This window comes from Acomys russatus, chromosome 1 (assembly GCF_903995435.1).
Source record: "Acomys russatus chromosome 1, mAcoRus1.1, whole genome shotgun sequence".
Taxonomy (NCBI): domain Eukaryota; kingdom Metazoa; phylum Chordata; class Mammalia; order Rodentia; family Muridae; genus Acomys; species Acomys russatus.
Window position 1 is genome coordinate 24,371,670 of NC_067137.1, and position 16,287 is coordinate 24,387,956.

General features: G+C 47.7%; 1 protein-coding gene across 1 annotated transcript in view; it reads left to right on the top strand.

The window, feature by feature from the left end:
- Efr3b (EFR3 homolog B) overlaps nucleotides 1-16,287 on the top strand; it is a 75,750-nt gene that overhangs the window by 19,775 nt on the left and 39,688 nt on the right.

The following is a 16,287-nucleotide window of genomic DNA, read 5'->3' on the forward strand; positions in this document are numbered from 1 at the left end:
TGTGTATTAACTCAGTGTTCTGCCCTTGAGCTACACCTCTAATACCCCCCATATACATTTCAAAGTTTACTGAAATAAAACTATTACTAGAGATACCATGTCAGTTCCCTGACCCCCACCCAATGATTACTGGAAGCTTTTAGTGATCTTAAAAATTGATACTGAGGGGCTGGAGAGATGGCTCAGTGGTTAAGAGCACTGACTGCTCTTCCAAAGGTCCTGAGTTCAATTCCCAGCAACCACATGGTGGCTCACAACCATCTATAATGAGATCTGACGCCCTCTTCTGATGTGCACGTGTACTTGCAGACAGAACACAGTATACTTAATAAATAAATAAATCTTTTTTTTTTTTAATCGACACTGAGAAAGTCTATGTAGCTCAGTCAATAGAACATCTGACTTTATAATCTAAAGGTCCAAGATTCAAATCCTCTTTAAGACCGGGTGTGGTGGCTCATGACTTTAATGCCCATAAGGGGGAGCTCAGAGGCAGACAGATCTCTCTGAGTTCAGGCCAGCCTGGTCTACAAAGCAAGTCCAGGACAGCGAAGGCTACACAGAGAAACCTTGTCTTGAAAAACAAACAAACAACCAAAAAAGGAGAAGAAAAATAGTGAGTAGCGGGCAACTTCTCCATTCAAAATGCAGCTCCTGTAGGCAGGGGTGAGAGACACTTGTGAACTTTCTTTTTCTTTCTTTCTTTCTTTTTTTTTTTTTTTTTTTTTTTTTTTTTTTTGACTTTTTAAAAAAGTCTTTTATTCTAACAGAAACTTCCCAGTCTCATTAGGTCCCATTTATTTATTTATTTATTTATTTATTTATTTATTTATTGCTTTTTTCACTTGTGAACTTTCATCCAACAAAAGCTTGAGAAAAGGAGAAAGAGTGAGAGCACAAACAGGAAGACGTCATGGGGGGATGGATGCTGCTGCTCTGTCTCATGGATGGGCTCTGAAGATGTGCACTGTGAAAGCCGTCTTCTGACCGCCACACCCAGGCTGTGACATGCATGCACCTGCTGTCTTCTGATCTCCACACACAGGCTGTGACATGCATGCACCTGCTGTCTTCTGACCGCCACACACATGCTGTGACATGAATGCACCTGCACTCACACACATACCATACATATATACAGAAATGCTTGTCCAATGTTTTAAAATTCATCATTGTTTGATATTCCAGCAATCAACTTGCTTCCCTTTTGAATATCCACTGTACTAATTTAATAACAATCCAGCCCTACTGTGGTCGCAGTTAAGGGTGGTCATGGTTTGATAAGAAATGTCCCTTACTCTTGTGTATTAAAGGTTCAATCTCAGCCACTGTTGCTCTTTTGAAAGGTTCTGAAAACTTAGGAGGTGAGCTCCAGTTGGAGGAAGTTCCTCATTGTCTCAGGCCCCTTTTGTCTGTCTTTCTCTTGCTTCATCGGTGCTACCAAGTGAGGAGACTCTACCACATGCTTCTGCCACCATAATGTCCTGCTCCATGGGCCCAGAAGCCACGGAGCCCGGGACTAAGGACTGACCCCCCTGAAACCATGAGCCAAGACAAATCATCCCTTCCCTCGGTAGTTTTTGTCAAGTATTTTACCATAGCAATGAGAAAGTCAAATCCCAAGCACCAGCCCCATTGGATATTTGAATCCATAGATGGTCTGAATCTCAAACAGTCTGTGTCTTATTACTGTAATACAAAACTTGGACACCTTTAGTTTATAAATTAGGCACGGTGAGAGATTAATGACAACAATAAAATAGAACAACTAGAATCACATATTATGTAAGTTGCCAGCATCACTACCTTTGTACTTTGGGTCCGTTTTCAAATAAAATAAGGTTTAGTAAAGTGCAAGCATTACAGCATTGCAACAGTAAGTATAGTAGTGGATGTCCACTGTGTGGTTATCTGGAGAGCAGTGTATACAGCGTGGGTACACTGGGCGAAGAGGGCATTCACACCCTCGCCTGGGTGGAGTGAGAGCCCATGAGCTTTCATTATGCTGCTCAGAATAGCATGCAGTTTAGAACTTAGGAGTTTTTATTTATTTCTGAAGTTTTCCATTTAATGCCATTGTACCAAGATGGACCTTGGGTAACAAACTTCAGAAAGAGAAACCACAGACAGCCAGGGATGGCTGTATATCGTCCTTTTTTATTTTTATTTTTATTTTGGTTTTTCGAGACAGAATTTCTCTGTGTAGCCTTGGCTGTCTTGGACTCACTTTGTAAAGGAGGCTGGCCTCGAACTCACAGGGATCCGCCTGCCTCTGCCTCTCTGAATGCTGGGATTACAGGTGTGAGCCACTGCTCCCAGCTTAGTGCTTTTTTATTAAACATCTCACCCTAGATATTTTTCCGTGGTGTCCCCTTGTCTTCAAAATGGTGCCAGTAAAGTTTGCACTTAAATTATTATTCAAACACATTTCAGCCATCTGGCCAAGTTTCCCTGGGAATGCGTTTGTTGGCAGGCAGGCATCACGAAAGTGTGTCCTGTGCCTATGTTAGTGGGAACCTACAAAATAGATTGCCAAGGCTGGAAGCCTCTCTCTGTTGTTTCCTCTGAAGACTCCTAGCTGGTTTCCAGACTCTGGCCCCAGACCACTTTGTGTCTCATGCCTACTTCTCAAATCTCACATGGGACTCTGTTGATATGAGAATATTAATATTGCTGTCCTGGGCTGTCGAGATGGCTCAGTGAGTAAAGGCACTTGCTCTGCAAAGCTTGGTGACTTAGTTCGGTCCCTGGGGCTCACATGGTGGAAGGACTCACTGGTCCACACGTCCCTCCCCACACCCCCAGCCTCCACCCCTAGTTCACGGTGACACAAGCCTGTAATCCCAGCACTCGGGAGGCAGAGTCAGGTGGATCACTGTGAGTGTGAGGCTAGCCTGGTCTACAAGGCAAGTCCAGGACAGTCGAGATAACACAGAGAAACCCTGTCTTGAAAAACTAAAAAACAAAAATGAAAACAAAAACAAAACAAAAAAACCCTTGTGGATCTTACACACACACACACACACACACACACACACACACACACACACACACACACACACCTAGCTCTCAGGACCGGTGTGGCTCAAGCACCCTTGGAAATGGAAAGCCACAGTTTTTTTCTCAGTAGCCCCAGATTTTGGCTTTTCCCTCTGCGTTGTCAGCCTGGGCTTGGCCTCTGGACTCTTCATCCTGTTCTTCTAGCCCTCCACCCTGGCTCTGGCTCCTTTTTGTAATCGTCTCCTTTCTATTTGCTCTCAACTCCAATCCAACCAGCCAGGCTCCTCTCCAGAGAGCTCACAAGCCACTCCCCCCACCATCCCTCAGGGGCAGGGCTGCCTGCCTCCTCAGCCCATTAAACAAAATGCCTCCAGGCCCCAGCTCCTCTCCTGCTTCAGTGGGGACCCGTGAAGACCAATTCAGATGCTTTGGTCTTTCTCCTGCTTACATCTTTGGACTCCGGGAAAAAAAAAAAAAAAAAAATCCATCCTCAGGGAGTAAGCTAGAAAAAATGAGAGCCGCTGTAACATGCATAGATTCTTTCTAACATTATTTTTCCTTGCTCTTGCATGGAAATGTAAACAAGATGAAGAGTTTGGAAAAGATGCAGTAATTCTTGTGGGTCTCACTGGAGTTTGGAACACCCATTCAAATGCTACCTTGACAACAGGGAAAATGCGTACAAAATGGGAGAAGCCCATGTGTTTGCTGCTTAACTGTGGGAGTCACTGTGAGCACCTCTGAGACAAAGGAGCCAACAGAGAGCTCAAATGATGCGGCTGATGGCACCCTAATGTGGCGAGCTCCAAGGCGTGCGTTTGCTACGTAGGTCACCACTCTTAGATTGTTGTTTTGTTTTTATTTTAGACAATTTCTTACTATGTAGCTTTGGCTGGCCTTGGACTCTATACGTAGACCAGGCTGGCCTTGAACTCAGCTCTGCTTGCCCCTGCCTCCCTAATGCTGAGATTAAAATCAAACACATTTATTTATTTGCTTATTTAATGCATGTATGTATGTGTACTATTTATGTGCCTGATGTCTGCAAAAGCCAGAAAAGAGGATCTGATCACCTAGGACTGGAATCAGCAATAGTTATAAGCCACCATGTGGATGCTGGGAATTGAACCTGTGTCCTCTGCAGAAGCAATTAGTACTCTTAACCTCTGAGCCATCTCTCCAGCCTGGACACCATTCTTATACATAGTGAAACCTTGAAGAAAATGTTCTTCCCTTAATTCTTCCCTCCCTCCCTCCTCCCTCCCTTTCTCTCTGAAAGACAAGATCTTGCAATATACCCTATCAACTTCTCACTATATGGTCCAGGCAGCCTTGCACTCGGGATCCCCCTGCCTCTGTCTCCAGTGTACTGGGATTAAATTGTACCACCATGCCTGGTTTGGTGATGATTCCTTAGAAACGGCCTTCTGCAAAGATTATTTAAGATTTTTAGACATTCCAGGGGTCCCGCTCAAACTAAGGCACCAGCCAAGGACAATATAGGCGGTAAACTTTAAGCCCCTACCCAGATCTAGCCAATGGTCAGAACATTCTCCACAGTTGATTGGAGAGTGGGGTATGACTTTCTCACGTACTCTGGTGCCTCATATTTGACCATGTCTCCTGGAGGGGGAGACCTGGTGGCACTCAGAGGAAGGACAGCAGGTTGCCAAGAAGAGACTTGATACCCTATGAGCATATACAGGGGGAGGTAATCCCCCTCAGGAACAGTCATAGGGGAGGGGAATAATGGGAAAATGGGGGGGGGGGAGGGAAGAATGGGAGGATACAAGGGATGGGATAACCATTAAGATGTAACAAGAATAAATTAATAAAAAAATTTTTTTAAAAAGATTTTCAGACATTATAGTGAGTGTTTGCTGTACGCTGAGACCTTGGGACCGTGAGTCTGCGAGGACGGCCAAGCCAGCGTCGATTCCTAGGGCCGTTGCCCATGTGACCCTTTGCCCAGCAGCCTCTCTTGCCTCGATGACCCCCTTTCTTCTCTGCGCAGCTCGGCCCACGTTCTTCAAGGCTGTGCCTGACTCCTGCCTCCCCTGAAAGTCACCTAGGCCTAGTAGCACCTGCCCACCAGGAACCTCAAACACAGGGGACTTTCCCAGAGAAGCATCAGCGTCCACCCACCACTATTGCATCTAATAGTCACTGGGGAGACGGCACCAAGACCATTCCTGTGTCTTGTTACTGCTTCATATCCCCAAGTGACTACGTCACTGTGGGACCATGGTGTCCTCAGGATATTGGCAAATCATCTTCCTCCCTTCACTAGTGGCTAGCCTAGTGCAAAGCTGGTTGTCACTCAAAGAGGAAGGCAGGTGTGGAGTGATGTAGGGTTGTGCTCATGGGCCCCCTATGTGTACATGAGGTTTCTATCTATATCCAATCTCCTTAGCAGCTCCCATTTCTCCCAACAGAAACATCTTTGCCTTTATTACATTAAACTTCAAAAAAAATATTCAGATTACCAAGTAGTTGCAAAGAAACACACAGGGAAGTCCCATGCACCCTTCAAGCAGCATCCTCCAGTGTTGACATGATGCATCCTTATGGCTCAGTATCAATACAAGGAACACTGGCCCCGCCCACAGAACTGATTTCAATTTTAGCAGGGAGTTGTTCAAGACAGAGTTTCTCTGATAACAGCCCTGGCTGTCCTGAAACTTGCTCTATACACCTGGCTGGACTCAAACTCACAGAGATCCACCTGCCTCTGCCTCCCGAGTGCTGGGACTAAAGGCATGCGCCACCACGCCCAGCTTGTTTTACTTTTTACACTTATTTAATGTGTGTATGGGCATCTGGGGGTGGGTGGAAGCAGGCCACAGACTGCAGTGGAATCAGAGGACTGTGGGAATTGATTCTCTCCCTCCACCATGTGGGTTGTGGGGTCAAACTCAGGTCATCAGGGTCGTTGGCAAGTGCCTTTACCCACTGAGCCATCTCACCAGTCTTGTGGACTTTTAAAAAAACATTCCACCCCATACTTTGCCCTTTTTCTACTTGAACACACTTTCTGCATACCTGCCTGACAGACTCTTTTCTCACTTCAGATCCACAACAGCTCTGAGATTTGAGAGCTATTCTCTGCTTGTGCATGCACACGTGTGCACACGAATATATACATGCACACGCACACACGCACACACACCAATTCCTCAAGAACCAGTGAATTAACTCCTCTGAGCTTTGGTTTTCTCATTTGAAGGGTGCAACCTCATGGAGTTTTTGGATTTTAATGCAAAATGCTTGAGTTCAGCACATGAAATAATATACCTAGGGGCTGGACAGATGGCTTAGTGGTTAAGAGTCCATAGTGCTCTTGCAGAGGACCCAAGTTCTACATTGGGTGGCCCACATCAGCCTGTAACTCTAGCTCTGAAAGATCTGATGCCCTCTTCTGGCCTCTATGGGCACTTGTACTCTTGCACACCTGCACGCGTATTGTGACGTGGACACACATGCATACACAGAATAAAAAATAAGTACACTCAGGAAATGAATTTATCTTCTACCCTTTCCTACACTGAACACTGTCTTTTTCTTACAATATAGTGAAATTCTTAATTAATGTTCAAAATTACTCTCCCCTGACACATTCCTAGGCCAGCTCCAGTTTCCTCAGCAACCCAGCCTATGTGTGCATAACATTCAGTGCGTATGAACCTGACTATGCATTTCATACTCCTTTTGAATATATTCACATTTCTATTTTTTACCTAGCAAAAAATATGAGGTGCTTACAGGAGAGACCTCCAGTCTTTCATTTCTACAAGTCAGCATATTGGAGGAGAGCCCGGCTTTGCAACCATCTGGAATACAAAGATAATTTTACCAACCTCAGAGATGGCAAAGACTCACTGAGAGAAAGCAGAGTGTCCAGTGCAGATTAGCTCAGAACACGCCGTTGCACCCCTCCACTGGGAACACGCCGTTGCACCCCTCCACTGGTGTTTCCCCACAGAGCATTGCCCTTGGGCATCTGAGAGGGGATGGGCATCACCTGGGGCCGGGATGGACTTTTTTAAACAACTATTTGTGCTTCACACATTGTGCTGGCTGGTTTTATGTCAACTTGACACAGGCTGAAGTCATCTGAGAGAAGGAAAGATCAATTAATGAAGTAGATCGGGTTGTAGACAGGGCTGTGGGGCATTTTCTTAGTGGTTGATGGGGAAAGACCCAACCCATTGTGGGTGGGGCCATCCCTGGGCTGGTGGTCCTGGGTTCTATAAGAAAGCAGACTAAGCAAGACAGGGTTTCTCTGCCCAGAATTTTCTCTGTAGGCTAAGCTGTTCTCGAACTCAGAGATCGACCTGCTTCTGCCTCCAGAGTGCTGGGATTAAAGATGTGCCACCACAGCCCGGCCGAATATATACAATTTTACAAATTAAATAAATAAGACTAAGATAGAAAATTGTAGTGGCTAGTCATTTGCTTTTATCCAACACCTTTCACCTAATTTGGGAAAGAAATTGTGTACGTGCTTCAGTGTGCGCATGCATACAAGCCAGAGGTTGTTGCTGGGTTTCTTCTGAGTCAGGGTCTCTCACTGAACTGGGAGTTCACCGGGCGGCTACCCTGGCTAGATGGCAAGCCACAGGGATCAGCCTATTTCTGCCCCTTCTTCTCGGGGATTACAGACATAGGGTGCCACTCTCTGCTTTTGAGTTGTTGCAGGGGGCTCAAAATCAGGGCGTGGCAAGCACTCTATTGACCGTGACTTCTCCCCAGCCCTAGAAATGTTCATAGTAATTACTCACAGCTGGGAATGTAGCTAAGTTGGTCAAGTGCTTGCCTAGCATGCATGGAGTCCATATCATATATCCATAGCCCACCCGTGTCCAGTACTGCAGAAACTTGGCATAGTAGTGCATGCCTCTAATCCAAGCACTTGGGAAGTGGAGGAAAGAGGATCAGAAATTCAAAGCCATCCTTAACTCCATGGGGAATTCAAGGCCAGCCTGGGCTAGAGTCGCTGCTGCTGCTGCTGCTGCCGCCGCCGCCACTGCTGCCAGTGATAATGATGACAACAACAGATAAATGACTCAGTGATTGAGGGCACTTGTACTTACAGAAGACCCAGATTTGGGCCCCAGCACCCATATAGTGACTCATAACCTTCTGTAATTCCATTTCCTTGGGGATTCCACGCCCTCTTCTGGCCTCTGCAAGCATCACATACACATGTCGTACACATGTGTACATACAGGAGAAACACTCTTACACGTAATGGTGGCTTCAGTAGTAGTGATAGTGGTAAAGGCCTATGGTAACTGATTGTTTATCTTGTGGCAGAGACTGCTAAGAGCTTCGCTTGTTTCAAGTTGGTCTCTGCTATAGCCCTGAGAAACAGGTTTTCCCTGTCCCGTTTCACAGCTGCCTAGGCCAAAGCACACAGAAGCTTAGATACATTGTCCCAGCCCATACAGCTTGTCAGCGCTGGGAATGGGGTTCAAAAAAACCAGACTATCAGGCCCCTGGATATGGTTGAGTCAAATGTTTCTTTCTGTCTGTGGTCCCATGAGTCAGCCAATCGGAAGAGATCCTGTTTGGTTTTATTTGTTATCTGTTTGGAAAGTGGTGCTAAAACCATTGGGGGAAGCCCTCGGGTAGTAAAGAATTAAAGCCTTGACATTAAATCAATCAGACACGTTTCTTTCCAAACTCTCGATCTCAATGAAGGTGGCAATCCGATTAACGGAGAGAGATTGGCTGGAAAGCGTTGAGCATCTTGGAGGCTCCGGAGCGTGAAAGGTCAGCCTGCTTCTGCCAGCTCCTGGATCATCTGCCTCCCCGGGGAGAAGTCAGCTGCTGCGGAATTCTTTTTTTCAGTGGGATCTGTCTAGAAACCAGTTCCCAACTCCTTCCCGAAATTCACTTCCACCTGAACCTTCTCTTGTTCTTCTCCATCTAGAAGCTTCCAGGGTGAGAGACAGGTGCTGGTGCCCACCGTTGTGCCCCCCAATCACACACCTGTCCTGCAGCCACGCGGCACCATCAGTGTCCTTATCCCAATGGAGCAGACCCAGACTCTGCCTGCGAAGCTCCCTGACTTTAATTACCCAGGGCGAATGGCTGCCTCACTCACAGTCATGAGAAATCGGGAGCAACAGGGAATGATTAAATAAAAATCGGCATCTGCTCAAAAGGCTAAATAATAAGCAGCCATTAAAGTTTAGGAAAAACTATCTAGTGAGAAGGTCACGGTATTTCTGACACAAGAAGAAAGGCAGCCTCCACAGGACCCTGTGGGACCTCAATTTTCATGCGTGTGCTTTACAAATATGTGAAAACCTGGAAGCAAATCTAGAGTAAACGCTCCACAATCTTCATCTCCGGATAATTGATTACAGTGTTTCTGTTTCATTCTTACATCTCTGTGAATGTGTCTGTGCGAGCACGGTGTCTTTTTAGGTTAGAAACAAGGGAAGGGGTAAATATGGATATGGGAGCCTTGTTGGTTTCTCCCCCATCTGTGGCTTGAGTTTTCATCACAGGCTCTACCTCTATGGGGCCAAGTCAAGTCCTGCCTCTTTAGCTGGCTTTCCTGATTTATCCAACTCTGGTACCTCCAGCTTGATGGAGCCCCTGGACTCACTGGGATGCACCAGCAACTATGTAGGGGGTCTCTTGTCCCCAACTAGAGGACAGGATCCTTGATGGCAGCATGTATTTATACTTAACTGCCTTCTCCTGGCCACATGGCCCAGCAGCTGCTGCACAGCTGCCAGAGTTGAATCAGTGTCCATTGAACACAGGCTGAGTCCTCGTGGGACGTACTGCACAGGGGTGACCCGCCTTTCTCTCTGAACTTTGTCCCATTTCCTCCAATTCATCCGAAAGGGCTATCTGTGCCATTAGCCATGGCTCAGACTTTATTGTGAATTGTTTTGTTGTTTTTTTTAAATTCCATTTGCTTTGGTAGGGATAACCGAGCCTAGCCCTTGTTTTTACAGGGAGATTATAGAAGAAAATAAATATGGACTATTTTGAGCAAAAAGGCTGTGTGTGTGTGTGTGTGTGTGTGTGTGTGTGTGTCTGAATGAGGATAATGGAATTGATGTTTATGAGAGCCAAAAGGAAAGGACTTCCTCGGGCCTCATGCTGATCAGAGGCAGGTGAAGTCACACTCCTGTCAGCGCTCCTCAGGGCCTGCTGTGCTCAGGATACTGTACAGAGGTCAAGGTTGCCAGGACACAAGACCTGGACAACTTACAGTTTCTCTAAAGGAAAAAAAAGATGATCACTGAAATAACAGCCTGAACAGGCCAGCTCTGCCTGTGTGGCTTAATGCAAAATATGCACACACACACACACACACACACACACACACACACACACACACACAGACTCCAGCTGGCCGAGGGGAAGGGACGGTTGCTGGTGGAGGCGTTAGGGATGGAGGTCCAACATGTGCCAGGGCCTGAGTCAGGGTGCTTACTGCTGCTGGTCACCACCCACCCTAGCTTGTACCCAGGATCCGTGCCACCTCATTTACTGCAAGTTCCACCCTCTGTCCCTTTTAGAACTTCCTGTCTGGTCTCCGCCACGGCCCTGAGCCTTCTGAGGCAGAGAATTAAAGAAACACATGTAGTGGAGGATGGCTGAAGGACAGGGTGACCCCCACCTTGAGTGGGCTTCCCTGGTTAAAAGCTAAGAGCCAGAGGCGAGATTTTTGATGCAGAAAGGAAGCCACGCTAACTCTTTGACTGGGGAGGAAACTAAACCACTTACCTTAATGCTGCACCAGAAATGGATGAAAACAAGAAGACTGGCTGATGGCTGGATTGCCAGGATGATGTCAAACATCCAGGTTTCAAACCCAGTGACAAAGAACAAAACAGAATGATCCTGGACAGTGGTTGAAGATGCATTTTAGTTACAGTAATGAGAGCATTAGGGAGCCTCCTGGCAAAAAGACATATATACATATGCTGTGAGATCTTCGGCGGACAATCTCTCTGGTCATGTTTCTCTATCTTAGAAGGTCAGGACAGATCCTGTGTGAAATATTTACAAAGGACTTGGCCTAGTGCTTAGCCCAAAGTAGGTGCTAACCCCTGGGGTTTATAGGGTATTAAAGATGAGCCTAAGAGCTGGGCGTGGTGGCGCACGTCTTTAATCCCAGCACTCGAGAGGTAGAGGCAGGCAGATGGCTGTGAGTTCAAGGCCAGCCTGGTCTACAAAGCAAGTCCAGGACAGTGAGAGACCCTGTCTCCAAAAACGAAAAACAAAACAAAACAAAACAAACAAACAAAAAACCAAAAATCAAAACCAAACAAACAAACAAACAAACAAGATGAGCTTAAGGGAGCTAGAGGCAGTGACAAGGAATCCAAAGGAGACTGACTGCCTTGTGTCTTGGAGGACCTGCATGCCCTATGGGCTGAGAAGAGAGAGTCACCAGAAAAGGCCTAGATTTTTGAAATGTTTTCAGTGTTTAGTAGTGGGGATATTGTTTCCATCTTCCGCTTGTCCCAGGCATCTCTGGCCAAAAGGACAGATTGGCCAAGAACACAGGATGGGGGCAGGCAGAGCCTAGGAGAAAAGGCTCCAGCGGGTAGGAGCTGGCAAGGCTGACAATGCCGGCAGGCCAGATGATGTCGCCAACAACAGGGGCTATTCGCCATCTGATCTGGAACAGCCAGAGTTGGGCCAGTGCTCTCACTACGGCTGCACACTGGTCCCCAAGGAGCACTTAAAGCCCTTACCCTCCTCAGCAGTAAGAGATTGTCTGATGAGGTGGTTCAGGCCACACAGAGGCCAGCAAGGTGTGTGTGGCATGGGCAGGCAGGAGAACCCTGACCTCGACCTTGTCTTCTTTAAAGATCCTGTCCTGTAGAAAGATAGGGTTCTTGAGGCATGAACTGTGAGCTGGACCTGGGGTGCTAGAGGTAGTGGCAGCATGGTGGGATTCAGTGCTAAGATCTCTCCCAGGTTCTCCAAAGCCAAGGCAGCCATGTATGGAACCTGCTGGAAGCCTTCATGTGCCCTTGTTGGCTTACAAGTTTGATGACCACTATAAGTCACCGCCGTTGCTTCACTCACCAAGTGTATACCTGCACCTCCTACCACTTTCAGCCATCCTGAGCTGGAGCAGGGACTCTTCCTGCCCTTGAGGAACTTACCTGCAGGGGACATAATGTGGACACGGCTGGAGGGAGTCATCTGCGAGCATGCTGTGAAAATGAATGAATTGGTGCAGAAAATAAAAGGGGACGGTGGTGAGGGTTAGGCTACTTGTGGGCAGATGTCCCTGAGAAATGAGCACAGTGCCCCCAAAACAGTGGAAAGAACAGGGGAAATCTTCAGTGCACGTGTCCTGTGAGGAATCCTTGTGTCTGGGCAGATGAGTTTAAGGGAGAGGGTGGGAGGGGACCAGAGCAGTCAGGCCAGGCGTAGTTTTCAAGCTGTTGGGTGCCACCCAAGCCTTGTGACTGGACATTCTGCTAAATTCTGTTAATCATTTCATTTTTGAGTATCCAAAGATACTATATAACAGGAAGTTGGCCAGGTCCCTTTCCCTTCATTTTCTTTAAAAACAGGTTTTGTTTTGTTTTTTAATTAGGTGAGTGAGATCTTAGTGACCATAGAGCGTTCTTTAGAAAGTTACCTTTGGTGCATGGAAGACCGCACCTGCCAGATCCGAGCTCCTGACAGTGAGAGATGACTGTGGTGGGGAGCATTTCTCTCCTTGAAATAAAATGAGTCAAAATTAAAAGGCACATAATAGAGCAGAGGCTGCGAGTTCATCTCCACCTGCTTCTGTGTGCTGACACTAAGAATCAGTGCTCTCTGGAGCAAGATTAAGGAAACATAGAGCAGCCTGTTGAGCCCTCGTTCCAATGGACTTGTTTTCAGTGGCATCTTAATGCTTTCTTTTTTTTTTTTTTTTCCCCTGGCAAGGTTATGTCTCCTTTAAATTCATCTACTTTGAGTCGGGAGAAAACTCAGCGAGAGGCTAATGGGCTTTCCAGCACCTACCCAACTTTGGCTTTCAGAGGCCTCAGCCCAGACTCCTCAGCTTTTTGCCTTATGTCTAGGTGGACCAGGAAGTGCAGGTGCTGTATAGACCTACTGTCCTATGGCTGAGATTACATTTTTTAAAAATCTCTCTAGCTGTATGATTGTGGTTGATCACTTTTTAAAAGGAAGCAGATAGTAAGATGCCAATGCAATCCAGCCCTGGGCCACGTTTCCTGCTGTCTCCTGTTTGAATGCACTGAGCCACACAGCTTTCTATTTATCATATGATGCACTACTTATAACTGACAAAAGCACTGCTTTTTTTCTGAGCTTTCCCTCTCTCCTAAACCAGGTTATTCGTGTCACATCCCTGCCTTATTTTGGACCTTGTAAAGGTTTTTAAAGAACAAACAAGACTCTAGCACCCAACAGAACAGAGTGGGTTTCAGACACCTGTGAGCTGGTTTTCTCATATAAACACTCTGACACCCAAATATCTAGAAGGTTCTGCTGTCTGGGATTATTTCCTTTGCCTTTCGGGCTTTAAAACAAAACAAAACAAATCCATGCTCATCCTAGAAGAGGGACTCTTACAGGCCAGCAGCTGGTGAATTGGTTAATTAGAGCTGTGAGATGAGATTTTAGATTTCAGGTGTTGTTAATGAGATTGATCGGAGACCCGTGTTAGCCTCTCCCCAAGGCTCCAGTGTCTGAGTTTGGGGGACCTTAGGAAGGTGATGTGCCCTATGGGAAACTGGTAGTGGTCACAGGCTGTCCTTTGTTTCCTGCTCCCTGCCTATCGCCAGCACCTGGACCACCTCCTGCAGTGCTGTGGTGCTTCCCTCCTGGCCCATCTCCTGCAATGCTGTGGTGTCCCCCCCTGGCCCACCTCCTGCAGTGCTGTGGTGCCCCCCTGGCCCACCTCCTGCAGTGCTGTGGTGCCCCCTGGCCCACCTCCTGCAGTGCTGTGGTGCCCCCCCGGCCCACCTCCTGCAGTGCTGTGGTGCCCCCCTGGCCCACCTCCTGCAGTGCTGTGGTGCCCCCCCCGCCCACCTCCTGCAATGCTGTGGTGCTTCCCCTGGCCCACCTCCTGCAGTGCTGTGGTGCCCCCCTGGCCCACCTCCTGCAGTGCTGTGGTGCCCCCCTGGCCCACCTCCTGCAGTGCTGTGGTGCCCCCCAAGCATTTCTGTGCAGCTTCAGTGACCCCACACAGGCATATGACCTCCAGGACTTCATTCCTAGTCTCTCTGTGTGTAGCTGGTTCTGTGTGCCACCCACCAGCCACCTGTTTTCTTCAGTTCTGTGAGGTACTGCTGTGTTCTGGGGTTTTCACTTGTATAAGGTAAATACCTCACATTCTTACCATATCCTCTTGCTTCTGTGAGGTGCTCATGTCTTGCTGGACTCTGCCCTCTCTGTTCTGTCTTAACAAGTCACTCAGCTCAGACCTTTGTCCCTAGTCTTGTGTGGCTCACCCACACAGCTCCCTGCCAGACGACCCCAGGCCATCCTGCAAATCACATCAAGGTGGGTCTTTACTGTCACCTGCTACTCAGGGACCTCTCAAAGTTCCCTGTTAGCCTGTGGACAGCGCCCTTCTAGGATGTGAAGAAGAAAGATGCAGTGTCTCTTGGGGCCCCCTAAGTGGGAACCGTTACCATACATCCATGAGGAATTGTGGAGGATCTGGATTAAGCTAGTTATTTAAAGTTACACGGTGAGAAACCAGAAGAGCTGGGGTTTCAACCCAGACCCCTCTGACTTGAGTCTACATCACTCAACCACCATGCTCTGCCTGCCACTTTGCAGACTCCAAGAGTGGCTAATACCTGGAGCATCAGTGTTGCTTAGCAATGGGCAGAAATGCAGACTCTTGGGCCCCATCCCAGGCTCATATGTGCTCTCCGGCTCCAGATCCCATCTCTTCACACGTGTGCTTTGAGTTTTCCGAGCTTGGCAACTGTGTAACCCACCCAGCCCTGGTACAGTTGGTTACGCACGTCATCGCTGGAGCTAGATTTGGGGCACCAAGTTCTGGTTGGCCATATATCACCACTGAGCATCTCGAAGCAGGTCATTTAGCTCTTCACTTCTCGGTTTCCTTATCTGTAAAACAGGAATAAATTCGGTTCCCATTCACCCCACGGAGTTGTTCCAGGGACTGGACAAGTTGGTATATGCCCCACCTAGGCACCTGGAGAAAGTGTCCAAAACGCTGAGTCAGGCAGATGATTGTGTAGCCTATAGCCTTAAACCCTGGGCTTTGAGGCCCAAGAGAGGTAATGTGTCCCTTTGGGAGATGACCCATCATAAGAAATAATCCTGGGTGCCAATGAGAGGCCCTAAATGCTTTCTCCCAGAAAGGAGCAAGGAGGAGACTGGGACAAACCCAGGAAATGTCTGGTAGCCAGAAGAGCCCGGGACGGTGGGAGCTGAGAGCCACAGGCTTCCTTGTGGGGCAGGGGTGAAACTCACATCCATTCCCACACACTCAAGTCAGCTCTGGGGCCCAAACCACGCTGTGTCCTCCTTCTCCTGGCTAGGTGCCACCGGAATGCCAGCCAGAGCTCCCTCGATGCTGCTCCGCTGGCCCGTGCAGACTTCTTTGTGTGGCAGTGGAATTCCCACTACAGCAATTCATCATTTTCTCAGTGACCCCCTAATCTTCCCAGCAAACACTTGCATTTCAAGTAGAAGGTCATACAAGCAGAACTCATCTATAATTGGTGGATGGAGGGGGCACTTAGTTTTCTCTGTGGGAGGGACTTTCCCAGGCCCCAATAGTCTCCTCTGTGATAGCTCCCCTGCTCCACTTTCTAGCCACCCCCTCACTCTCCCAGCACAAAGGAGCTGGGATGCTGCAGAGGAAGGTCCTGCCTGAGGAAAAGGCTAAAGAGGACAGTTTCCAGCTGTTTCCGTTTCCTTGATCCATGAAGCTTCCAACTATGAGCCTGGAGTTATTGTATCAGTTTGTTTCATTGTTGATTTCCAAACACCGTCTTTTCCAGCATCGGAGATCCTGAACAGAGTCATTCAGGTCTTCCTCCTCCTTCTCCTCCTCCTCCTCTTTTTCTTCTTCTTCTTCTTTTTTTTGGGGGGGTTTTTCGAGACAAGGTTTCTCTGTGTAGCTTTGGCCATCCTGGACTCACTTTGTAGACCAGGCTGGCCTCGAACTCACAGTGATCCGCCTGCCTCTGCCTCCCAAGTGCTGGGATTAAGAGTGTGCGCCACCACGCCTGGCTCCATTCGGGTCTTCTTGATGGAAGAATTTAGCTTTGTGAAACCCTGTCACATTGTTCT